Source organism: Rhagoletis pomonella, unplaced genomic scaffold (genome assembly GCF_013731165.1).
Source record: "Rhagoletis pomonella isolate Grant_MI unplaced genomic scaffold, Rhpom_1.0 Rhpom_scaffold_00008, whole genome shotgun sequence".
Classification (NCBI taxonomy): Eukaryota; Metazoa; Arthropoda; class Insecta; order Diptera; family Tephritidae; genus Rhagoletis; species Rhagoletis pomonella.
Window position 1 is genome coordinate 27746707 of NW_023458562.1, and position 12922 is coordinate 27759628.

The following is a 12922-nucleotide window of genomic DNA, read 5'->3' on the forward strand; positions in this document are numbered from 1 at the left end:
TGATTTTCTTGTATATAATGGAATGCCCAGGAATATTTATTAGCTCACACTCAAACCCATTTCGCTCTCTCTCTCTCTCCAATTCTTCCACACTCTCTTGTCCACATTGTAGCGCTGCTGTGGTGAACTCTTCGGCAATAATATGAGCCCTTATGCCGATACACCACCACCAATCGCCAGGAATTTTCAAGCAAAAACCCTGTTTCGGAACGTAAACTGAACAGTCTGCAAAGGATTCTCAAAGCAAACGCTTCAACAGCTAAAACGTTAAAAGCGACGCGCTCTTGAAAATCTTGTGTACAAAAATTATTTGGAAGTGCAAAAATATTCCACAGAAAAAAAAAATTTCAAAAATAAAAAAATTTGAATATTTTGGGAATTTGCAAGCATTTTTTTTCGTGTTAAATTCTGAGCAAGTAAAAAGTGCTTTTTGAATTTGAAAGAAAAATTTGTGTAACAGCATAAACAAATTTTAACTGCTTAATTACTTAAGTGGTGTATGAAAAGTTTCAACTGAATACTCGAACAAGCGGAAGTGTACGCCAACGCCAACCAGACAAGCAAAGCGCAGCGCAGCTAAAGAGGAAACACAATAGCAGTTGACCAATTCACGGGTACATTTTATTTGATATTATATGCGCATTTGTTGGTAAATTTGGCTATTTTGGGTGTTGTTTTTTATTTTATTGTTTTTTTTTTTTGTTTATGATTGCTAGTATACCTTTTTTTGGAAATGGGTTGGATAAATATGTTGTAATGACTTTCTCTGCGTGGCCATTTTCTTTCACTTGTTTTGTTATTTGTTTTCAGAAATTGTTTTGCTTTATTTAGCAAATCATATTGGATAAATTGTAAATAAGCAAAGTCCGGGGGCAGATGTACATAAATATGTAAATGAGATTTGCCAACGGCAATTGCTAGCCTGTAGCTTTTTATTTTACAGAGCGACGGGGCGTATGAGTTACATACATTCAATTTGGGTTTCCACACATTTTTTATGACATGCAGTAAGACATCAGATAGTTTCATTAAATAAATTTTAAAGCAAATAAGAAAACGTTCAACGAGCGTTTTTTATTGTAGTTAAAGTTAAAATAAATTTATTTTTCTAATTTTTTTACCGCAGACCTATTATGCCGTTCTCTTCGAAATTTAAAACATATGATTGATACAAACAATTATTTTAAAAATTCGGTGTAATGTACAATATTAAGATATGTACCAAATAAAGGAGAAAATTCTGTTGAATTGAAAAGAATTAAAGCTTTTGTTGCACAAAGACGAATAGGTATTGAAAATTGAAATTGAAAGGATATTCAAGGATAGAGTTTTAAAAGGACATTTTCAATATCTCTTCGTAATAGTGCACTAAACAATCTATTTTTATTTTCAATGCAACAAAATTTTCTATTTGCATACAATCGCCGTTCGGAGTCGGCGTAAAACTGTAGGTCCCTCTTTGTATGACAATATCAGCTCGGGCAAACACTAACATATGGTTGCAAGCGCCAATCTATAATTATCAACATTGCACTGAATTTTATAAATAATTTTTTTTGGGTTAATCATGTCTTTAAAACTTCAAAGTAATAAAAAAATGCGGCCGCCAGAGAGAAACACTAATAACCAGGGCTTATGAGCAGAGTTTTTTTTTCATCGCTCCGCTCTAGCTCCGCTCCGGTATGTTATTTCGCTCCGAGCTCCGCTCTCGCTATTCGTTACTTAGTATACATCGAGCAAGAACCGAAAATTGTTTTGAAGCGGTTACTTTTTTGGCTGTTTTCCTGAAATTTTTCGATTGATTGAATTTTTCGTTCAATACGCTTTCCTTCTGCACTTCACGGATACTTTTTCATGGTTCGAAAAATGAAAAATAAGGAAGCGCCTGATGGCATTCGAACCCGATTATTATATTATAGTCGTTTGCGTTCGTTGCCGGATACGGGCGTTGGCGTGGCCACACAGTCCTTTTCCTAAATTTTGCAAAAATCCAATTTCTGGCTAAAATTTGACTCCAACTATCAAATCTGACCAATTTAGCACCATTACATAGCGAATTGTAACAGTTTTTGCATTTTTATGAAATATTGTTATATGGGAAGTAGGCCTAGTTATTGCAAAAAATTTCAACGTCTAACTTAGCGAGATCAAAAGCAAGATGCGTGTACCATTTTATCATAAATAATCGGTGTTACGCCCATTTTCGGGAGGTAGGCATAGTTTCAGTGCTATTGCTCCCATTTTCAATACAAACTAACGTTGAGCCAAGAATAAGCCAGACAGCAACTTGCATTGAAATATATATTAATTCAATTCGAATTATCGTATGGATGGACGGACGCACAGACAGACATTTTCATATATGTATAGTATACGTGACTCTATATCTCTCTTGATGCCGGTAGGCTATTACAAACAACGGTTATATACCCATATGCATAAATGCATTCGGATATAAAAATACTACTTTTTAGGGATTAAAACAGGTACAATTTTTAAGTCAAAATCATACTCCGATGCGCATACTATCAGCAGAGGACCCAGCTTTGATTCCCGCTCCGAACACGTCCAACATAAAAACTTTCCTCGAGTGTACTTCTGCCTTTCGGAAATAAAGCAAAAATAAATAAAAATATTTTTAAACTTTAATTGAAACTAAAAATATTTTTTTCTTTTAAAACAATAAAATCTAAAAATTATATTAGAAAAAGAAAAAATCAAAATCAAAACAAGTAAGAAAGTCTAAGTTCGGGCGGAGCCGAACATTAAATACCCGGCGCAAGTATTAAATATATGTTTTTTCACCTTTCCGAAACCTTCCGCTAGATGGTAAGCCGGGGTGTATCAATTCTGAGTAAATTAGCGTCCTTCAATTTCGAAATATTGAAGTTTCAAGCATTTCTGAAATTTACCGTTATATGAGAAGCGGCCGTTATTTTAGTCCGATTTCAATAATTTTCAACGTTTTGCTTATATGTGGCAAGCACAATAACCACACTGAGTTTGGTACAAATTGGTAGAACGGTTACCGATATATGTACTTATATGTGATCATAAGTGGGCGGTGCCACGCCCATTTTCCAAAATTTTACCATAAACGTATTTCTTGGTAAAGAATTGTTGCAAGCATCAATTTTGAATAAATTAGCTTCAATATTTACTGATTTATCGAAGATTTTGTATTTCTCTAAATTACCGTTATATGGGATGTGGGCGTGGTTATTGTCCGATTTTAAAAAGTTTCGGCGATTTTTTATGCTGTACCAAGGCCAACAACTGTGCCAAGGTTGGAAGACATTGGTGAAGCGGTTACCAAGTTATACACAAGTAACCATAAGTGGGCGTGGCTACGCCCATTTTCCAAAAACTTATAATATTCTTATTTTTCGACTAAAACTTATTATAAATATCAATTTTGAGTGAATTATCTTCATTAGTTACTAAAATATCGCAGTTTTCGTATTTCTGGAAATTACCGTTACATGGGAAGTGGGCGTGGCTAAAGTCCGATTTCGCCCATTTTCAATACCAACCTACCTTGGATTAAGGGAAACCTACATACTAAATTTCGTTGAGATATCTCAATTTTTGCTCGAGTTATCGTGTACACGGACAGACGGACAGACGGACGGACAGACAGACATGGCTTAATCGATTTCTTTTTTCATCCTGATCATTTATGTATACATTTGTCTATATCTATCTCGATTCGTTTTGGCTGTTACAAACAACCGTTATGTGAACAAAATTAACATACCCTTGTGCACAAGTGCGCTCGGGTATAAAAAGAAGAAAATAGTAAATACCTAAAAATTAACAAAAAAAATATTTTTATTCTTAAAAAACCCAAAAATGTTAAGAAAATTTAATTAAGAAATTAAATCAAAAAAATAAGAAAATAGTAGATACCGAAAAATTAACAAAAAAAAAATATTTTTATTCTTAAAAAACCCAATAATTTTAAAAAAATTTAATTAAAAAAAGAAAAGCATATTAAACCAAATGAACAAAAATAGATAAAACAAGTCTCTAAAAATTGAATTAAACTAAAAAAGGTATTTTTCTTTTTAAAACGATAAGGTCTAAAAATTTAAAAGAAATTAAACTAAATGAAGAAACAATTTATTAAAAAAAAAGAAAAAGATAAATACGCTCCTAAAGATTAAATTAAATTAAAAAAATACTAGTTTTCCTTTTAAAAGAATAACATCTAAAAATTAAAAGAAAATTATGAAAGAAAAAATAAATTTAAAAAAATACATTGAATAACTTTTTAAAAAGTAAATTAAATAAAAATAAATAAATAGTAAATGAAATAAGAAAATTTAAAATAAAAAGGAAAAAATGCCACTGCCTGACACGCCTGTGCTTTGTTCCGTCGACTATTGCGATTGTTGGAGCGAAGCGAGCTAAATGATCTACAAGTGCTTCCTCTCGAAATAGATTTTTACCACGATTGTTGAATTAGAGAGCTTTTTCTACGACTTTTGTGCTAGAATAAAAAAAAAATTCGAACTATCTTGCAATCCGTATTTTATTTGCCTTATGAAAGACTTTTTACTATCTGAGCCAGAAGTTTGCAATTCAGTCTGAGAATAACGATTGGAAAAATCTAATGAAAATGAAAATAGCAGATAATCTTTTATGTCTGTGAAGTTAGAAATATTCTTAAAAACGAAATTCTTAGAAAATTGTGAACAGATTTTGATAAGACACTCAACTGCTCTGTAGACCTGCAGGCATAGTGTAAGTTTGTTGTGCTTCAGAGTGAGCCCGGGAGTGTGGGCGCCCAGTGCTGAATATTCTATCCTTTCGCCAAAAAAATAAATTTTACCACCCTGCCCTAAATGTCACTGCCATGGCATGTATGTAGCTCAAGTATTTAAGACCAATTTCCAACATTCATTAAAAAATCGGTAGCTTTCGGACGAACGCTGCAGCTGTTTTTTTTTTCCTTCAGAGGATATGAAAAAATTTCAACACAATTTTTGACTTTTCTAAATAAAATCTTCAAAGAAATAAAAAATAAACAAGAATGCATAACTAAATTTATACAAATATTTCAAAGTAAATATTGAAATGAGTAGGAAATGTTCTAAAAACAATTCTTGGGAAAAAAGATAAAAGCCAAGCGGCAATAGTTTATGGTAGACCGCTAAAAAAAGTAAATAAACCCGCATTAATGCATACATACATACATACATACTAAGTACATGCAAGCCACCGAAGTGGAAATGAAAAAAAAAAACGAAAACAAATGCGCAATATTAAACCACAAGAGCTGCAATAAAATGAAAACAAGCATTTAATTGAATTTTAATTATTGGAACTTATTGGTTTCGTAAAGTATTGTTTTTAGCTGGTAAAATTTAGCCAAGTAATTTAATGCTTCTTAAAAATTTGTTTGAATTGAAGACGTAGCGTAGGAAAATCCAATGAGCTGCTAATCGTTTCAGTTAGCATTCTATGTAAATATTTTTTCTTAATGTGTTTTTGAATTTTTAGGTATTTGTAAGGCCGCAAAATTCATACTTATTTACATATGTACCTACATACAAGGCTATCATGACTTACTAAAAATCGCAATGCTTCAGCTAAATTTCCTGTTTATGTATATACAAAACAAACGAATGTTGTTATCCCCCGCAAAAATCTAGGAAACATTTTGTTTTTATTTCTTAAAATTTTAGCGGAAACAATTAATTACTTAAATTTTTCTAAAAAATCTGATTCAGACGAGTTTTTTTTATGAAAAATAAAATTAAGTATATTCTATAAACATGTGCTGTTTAACAATTGCGATTATGTACAATGTACAATAATGGGGCGTTCACAATAAAATGAGATTGTCGACTATGTGCATATGTACATATACATGTACAAGTATTTGATAATCAAAGTTTTCCAAAAACTTTCTCTTTTATTCCACTGAATATTAATTAGAACTGGACATTCAAGTAATTTCAGGCATTTTCTCGCTGCAAAACACTTGGCTGTTATAATTAAAATATTCAACCAGCAAAAGAGTACTTTGGAAATTGAAGAGCTGTTTGCAGCCCTCAAGAAAAACGAAAAATTCATAAAAATGACGCACAAGTAATGCAAAAGCATTTTTTTCTATCAAAATTTCTTAAACCAGTCTGCAGCTCTCAGGAAAAAATGCTCGTTTATTTATTTCTTCAATTCTTCTTTGTGAATTTTCTTGAGAGCTGCAAACAGCACTTGAAGGTGAAAAGCTGACTCCAAAATGTGTCTGCCGTGATTGAGAGCAATCATTCATTAAACATGTTTTCAGTGGACAATACTTAGCAGACATAAAAAATGCAATATAACCAAAACGGGGAAAACTGCATCGAACGTTAAAAACAGTGCTAGGTTAGTTCAGTATAATTTATAAAGCATTTTAAAACTGGTCGAAAATTTGTTCGAAACTGGTCTAATTCCAAAATATGACAAAGAAGTATGTACATATCTATGTATAAGAGATATGAACATGATATGGGATAAATTAAGTATTTAATTGAGTCTAAAAAGATTATTTTTCATTAAGAAATATTGAAAATTATGAAAACAGGATTATAAATCATAGACAATATATTATTTCCTAGTCATAAATCAAGCACAGATACTCTTCTTGTATCCGGTTCTTTCAAATTAGGAAACAAAAATATTTAAATACTTCAAAAGCATATTTCCAGTTCATAACTCTTTGAAGAAAGAAATAATTCTTAACACTCATACATATATGTAGATTTATCATTTTAAATAAGCAAATAAACTGTTTATACATACATACATAATTATATGTATATACATAGAAACTCGCACCTATGTATATTATTTCAAAATAGAAATCAGGCTAAACAATTTTTGCAAAAAAATTATATGTACACACATATGTACTTATAAATATAACATAAACAATGAAAACGAAGCTCATTTTAAATTTGTTTAAAAAAACAGCAAAACATGCCAACTAGTACGTGAGAGTATAATTAAAAAGCATTATTGTCGGCTGGAAAGAGCACAATGACGCTTGCTGCCACGGGATAGCCTCCTGAGCAGGTGATAAGTACGTGGAATGTGGCATGTGAGCGCGTAGATTAGCATGTGGGCTTATGTGTAAAATGATGTGGTGTTTTTTTAATACTCGTAATTGCCGGTTGTGGAATTTTGTGAAGTTGAAATAAAAAAAAATGTTCCACCTCAAAAAGTACAAAGAAATAAGTGAGTAAAAATTATGATTTTGGTAAACAATTTTTCATATGACTCCAATGAAGTATAAATAAATTATAGTATTTTGTTTTCAAATTTAATAGAAGTGTAGGTATATCTTCAAAGGGAAATTTTCGAGATATCTAAAATATATATTTTGATACTAAAGAGCACTTAAAGCCTAATGCTATATAGCACTTTATATGCTAACAGAAAGAAGTACATTGTCTGTCGAGATGAATAAATAATGCGAAAATTATCCACATCTCAATTCCTACACAAATCTGCTTCGTCTTTATTTATGCACTCGAATTCGTAGCATTTCACATTTAGCAATGTTTGCCTGTCCAATTAGTGTGAAATGTTGCACGCCGGATAGTTTCTAGAGTTTTGTATGTACATACATACATATGTAAAAATAAGCATATTTCATGATGTGCGAGGTGATAATGATACTTGCCGGCCCCCGTAATTTTTAACGCTACCGGGACATACGCACTTACTGTGCAATTTTTTCATATTATGTCAAATTGATAGCCAGTATATAAAGTGAAACCCTCGATGTTGCGAAATTTTTATACAAAAATGCTTCAGAGATATGAATATAATGAAGAAATTTTGAGCATGAAAACCTTAGGAATACATTGATGGTTAAAACCCCGTTAGCAAAAGCTTATATATATAACGAAGTCTAAGGCCTCTACATAGAAAAGTCTGACTATGTTTACGGTTAGAGTCCCATTAGAAAAACCTTCTATATAAAACGATTGCTGAATATGTTGACAGTTGGAGTTCCGTTAGAAGAAAAAAAAAACGAAACTATGTTTGGTTGGTTGGTTTAAGTGGATTGTCACCCTGGTGATAAGAAATTAGTAAGTTTGACATTGTGATTCCACAACTCGCACAACCTACAGCCATTTGGCGGCTTTAATAAATTTGAGTACGAGGGCTGGACACTCGCACAGGAAGTGTTCGAATGTCTCGTTTGGCCCGGGTTATCGCAACTGCGACATAATCTGTTGAAGGGCAGTTCTATCCTTTCGGCATGCACCCCAATGGGCAGTGCCCTATGCACACTCCAGTAAATCTGTGCACTTCAAGATCTAACAGAGGTAGAAGAAAGTGCCTGAATGGCCGCTTCCCTACAAGAATTGTGTGATGGAAACTAACACATTCTCATTTCCCTTACTAACACATTTACAAACTTTGCGTTGGTTAAAAAGAGACAACTAAATATTGCCATAAGTCGGAGGAAGACGGAACACAAATGTTTACATCAGATTTTTCACACTGCCCTTTAGAATTTGATAGAAACTTGTAGGCAGCCAGTGACAGAAATCTCTATCAGTCTTGCCACTCAAATGATTTGTCAAATGATAGTCACTGTTGTTGGTGTTGGTTGATTTTTCCGACAGGGTGGTAAGATGGTTCTCGAACGAAAAATTACACTGAAGATGGCACAACGCCGAAACCGGTTTGTCTGCAAACCAAACTTGACAAGGGATGACGGAAATTCGTTCCAAAATAAATCATAGTCACTGTTCTTGTAGGGTTGGCTATCCGAGAGGATGTTGACCTGCGTTCTCGCCGGTATATTCTCTTTGATGTATCTTACTGCCTCCTTAATAGCTAATGTGTCGGCCTGGGAAACGCTTGCATAGTCTGGTAGGCGGAAGGATAACTTTAGGTTATATTGTTCAATGAAACCCCCTGTACCAACTCCGCATTTCATCTTTGACCAATCCGTAAATACAATTAAGCCTTGCAAGAACTCGCCCCTATCTTGATTCCAGTCACTGCGGCTTGGGGTTTTCGTGCGAGGTTTGTGGTGAGCACAGGTCTTCGACAGGATTAATTTCAGATGGTAGTGCGTATACGATGGAACCGTGCTCGAACGGTCTTTCTTTCCAGAACCTGAGGACACGCAGTCTGATAAACGAAATTATACTTATATAGTTTTTTTTTCAAATTTTGCATTCATCATTGTATTGAGATTTTGATATAATAAAAATGTAGCGAAACTATAGATATAACCAAGCATTTGTCCAACCCCTTCAATTTCTTTATATCGAGGTCTCACTGCTTGTATATCTACATATATGTACATATGTATGTATATATTAGAAAAAACTGACCAACTAGCACAAACTTTAAAATTATAATTTTTTTCTATCTAAATTGGGCCTAAATATGGTTAAAAACTATTCACAAACTAGTCTAAAATATGGTCTAAACTGATCTAACCTTAAAAAAACGTAATAAATTTCAATATGTAACCCTTTGAGAGTAAATTAAGTTTTTTCTTAAAAAAAATTGGTCGGAAATTTTGAACAACTCAAAAAATGGTTCGACCATTTGGATAATACTTTTTTGTTTCTTCTTTCTTATTACATAGGTCAAAAATTTCGACTAACTCTTGCACCATACAAATTTGTTTTGCTTACAATAGTTATAAAAAATAGTTATAAAAACAAAATTAAATAACCATTATTATTTTTCTGAGTAAAAGTAATTTTTTAAGACGAAAACACTTTTTAAACTTGGCTAATATCTTAATAAAACAATAAAAAATTATAGCATAATTTAAGAGCTTTTAGAAACTCCGATCGAAATCTCCACAAAAAAAGGAAATTGAAGCATTAAAGCAAAGTAAACTAATAGTAATAAGTCGTCCTGCGATACGCGTCTTACCACGTACATATGTAAGTAGTACTGAATGAGACGAGTTTTTGTATAAAAATTAGCTGTCTATACTACATTTAAGTATGTACGTTTGTAACAATACTTGCATTCTGCCTTCATTTTCAAAAAATTTCAATGTCAATATCCTCCTCCACCTACTATCTACCCACGCACACGCGTTGCATCAAATACACAAATACTTTCAAAAGCTCAGACCCATTTATGTCAACAGCTATGCGTCAAACACCGTCAGTCACGCTTTTGTCGCATGCCATTGCTACTTGCTACCTTCCAACGAAACCATGCCAACACTGGGAGATGAATACATATATGTTTGTACAATGTACATGTATGAATCTAATGCCTCGGTGACACGGCAAGTACTACTTGTACAAAACTGACACCATTGACACACCCCATGCCTAGTTGTGGTTGCTGAGAAGAGAAACTACTCGTCCTAATTCAGAGTGTTCAACACCTCTAACAGCTCAAAGCTGTGAATCATGCAACAGTACTAAGTTGGTAGTGTGATGTCTCTTGAACACTTGGTTGCCGGCGTGTCGCCCTGATTGACTCACCTGCGCGAGTGGCAGCGCTTGATACTTTGGCTCAAGTAAAGATCTTGGGCTCAATGTGCATACGACTACGAGGAGAGGCTGACACATTTATTTACTCACATTTATATCCATATATATTTAATTATAACGGAAATTTGTATGCGTGGATATGAGGCTAGATGCGTTATGTCTAAATTTGTCTGCAGAAAATTTCATCCTAAGCTCGCAGACATTCATACTCAGAGTATATACCTATGAATCCATGAATATATTTATGTATATTTGTAGGTGTAAATATGTATGAACTTATTTATACTTTGCAATTTACATACGTAAGTGTGCATTTACATGCTTTGTTTACCAAATTTTTATCCATAAAAAATTTTCGTTTTCCTTCTGTCTTGGTCAGTCATAAATTTCCTTTCGTTCAGGCTCAGGTGCTTTTGTTTGCTGTTATCGATGACATTTAGTAAATGAGCTGTGAAATTCGCTTGAGTGCAATATGTACGCTTTAAGTAGGTAATTTGTGAGGATTATATTTCATGCCATTAATGACAGATCTGGCAAAAAGTAAGTCGCTTAAATTTGCGTACATACATATTTATTATATAGTTAAATAGTCGTTCATATGTACTGGTATGTGTTTCCTACTTATGTTAGCCCATATTCGTAAAAATATTTTAATTTTAGTTTCGTAGAAATTAGACAAGATTTTTGAAGCCTGCAGGTGTAACATTCTTCAAATTGAAATACAAAAATAATGTTAGGTTTTTAACTCAGCTATATTTTCAAAGTATAACCATCCATATACAGTTTTCACTATAGTGATAACAGAAGTATGAAATTTTTATACTGGTATAAAATCTGGTCGAATTTTCAATTCAATATAAAAACTCATAAATGAAATGCTTACAATTTATGGAGATTTTATAGCCCGAAATTCAGCACTAAAAAATTAAAAAAAAAAGATTGCCTTGACGAGATGGTTGCTAAAATTATTTAATATTTTATGAATCTTATGTAATGAATATGATTTTAAATACAAAAATATATATACAAAAAAAATTAAACTTCGCAACTGGCATGCAAATTGACAGAGTTTTTCTCTACAAAATTTCTGCAAAGTAATGCTCCAAGACTGAAAGTAATCGGAGTGATTCACGAGAAAGAGGCCTCTTCTGCGATGGATAGAACAGGTGGAGGGGCCTTACCTTTCCTCCGCGTTTCTAATGGCATCAGCTGACAAGGAGGCACGACTGGCATGCTATGTTGAACAATCAGGAGGAAGAAGAAAAATAGTAGCCGGATACCTTGTTGTAAACTTTTTAGAGTAATATCTAGATTTTGGCAAAATAATCAACATGTAACTACAAAAATTATTAAAAAAGTTGATTTGCCAGCTTTCTGAATATTTTTCTTCTGAAAATTATATTGGAATTTTTTAGCAAAAAAATTTAGTATCTAACGTATAGAAATTTTTTGAAAACTATTTAAAAAAAGAATTAACACTTAGGTTAAGGCAATTGAAGTATTTGGCCAAAAAGGAATTCAAGATAGAACTTTCATAGCTAGTATAAATTTTTTATAGAATTTTCAAATTTTTTTTTAAGTTTGCGGTAATTACTTTTCCTATCAAATTGTTGGTTCGAATTTTTTAAGTACTACATACTTTGAACTGGTTTACTAGTTTGCTAAACTGGTCGAAAAATTGAAAGCACTCCTGGGTGTTTCTTTTTCACTAATCCTTAATCTTAAATATAATAGTGCACTGATTTTATACTTCATTCTCATACGCCAGCAGACTTTTCAACTTTGTGATAAATTCCGTAATTTCCAAAGTGGTCGAAAATCTGGTCGAAATTATAAAAATGCAATAAATTAAAAAAATTTGAGCCAAGCCAAAATGTAGGAGGAAATATTTTTCAAACTGGTCCAAAATTTTGGTTTATACATTTTCAAAGTTTTGATAGAATTTAGATTGCACACAACTTGTATTTTATGACTATGACTAACTTAAAGTAATAAATTATAACGCTTGAAAACTAGAAAATTTATAAATTATGGCCATAAAAATACTAATACTAGTAAATACGCTATGCTACGAGAATAACGCTTTACCATTTCCAATTTATATAACTAAATATGTACTTACTTATGTACATTATATGTTGCAAATATGTATGATGCAAATATGTGCATAATTACATTGCATCTTTATTTCCATTTTTTAGATTCTTTTTTTGCTAACCAAATAAATCTCTTTTCTGTGTTGAAATAAAATATTGACAATAATTTGATTTACGCATGCGAATGACACAAATAAAGCCAATATTGAACTGATTTGCATATTTAACACGCAACAATGCTGCTTGTCGTTTAGATTTCTATTGTTCATTTTGGCTTTTATAAAAAATGTTTTCGTTTTTATGATCGTACAACGCAAATGACGTTAACTCCTTCTGTGTGTT

General features: G+C 32.4%; 1 protein-coding gene across 1 annotated transcript in view; it reads left to right on the forward strand.

Annotated features, from left to right (window-relative positions):
- Positions 1-222: 222 nt before the first annotated feature.
- The window catches only part of LOC118744571 (calbindin-32), a gene marked incomplete in the record, with an annotated part of 160285 nt that continues 147585 nt past the window's right edge, over positions 223-12922 (forward strand). The window contains 1 exon segment of the mRNA XM_036477694.1: positions 223-614.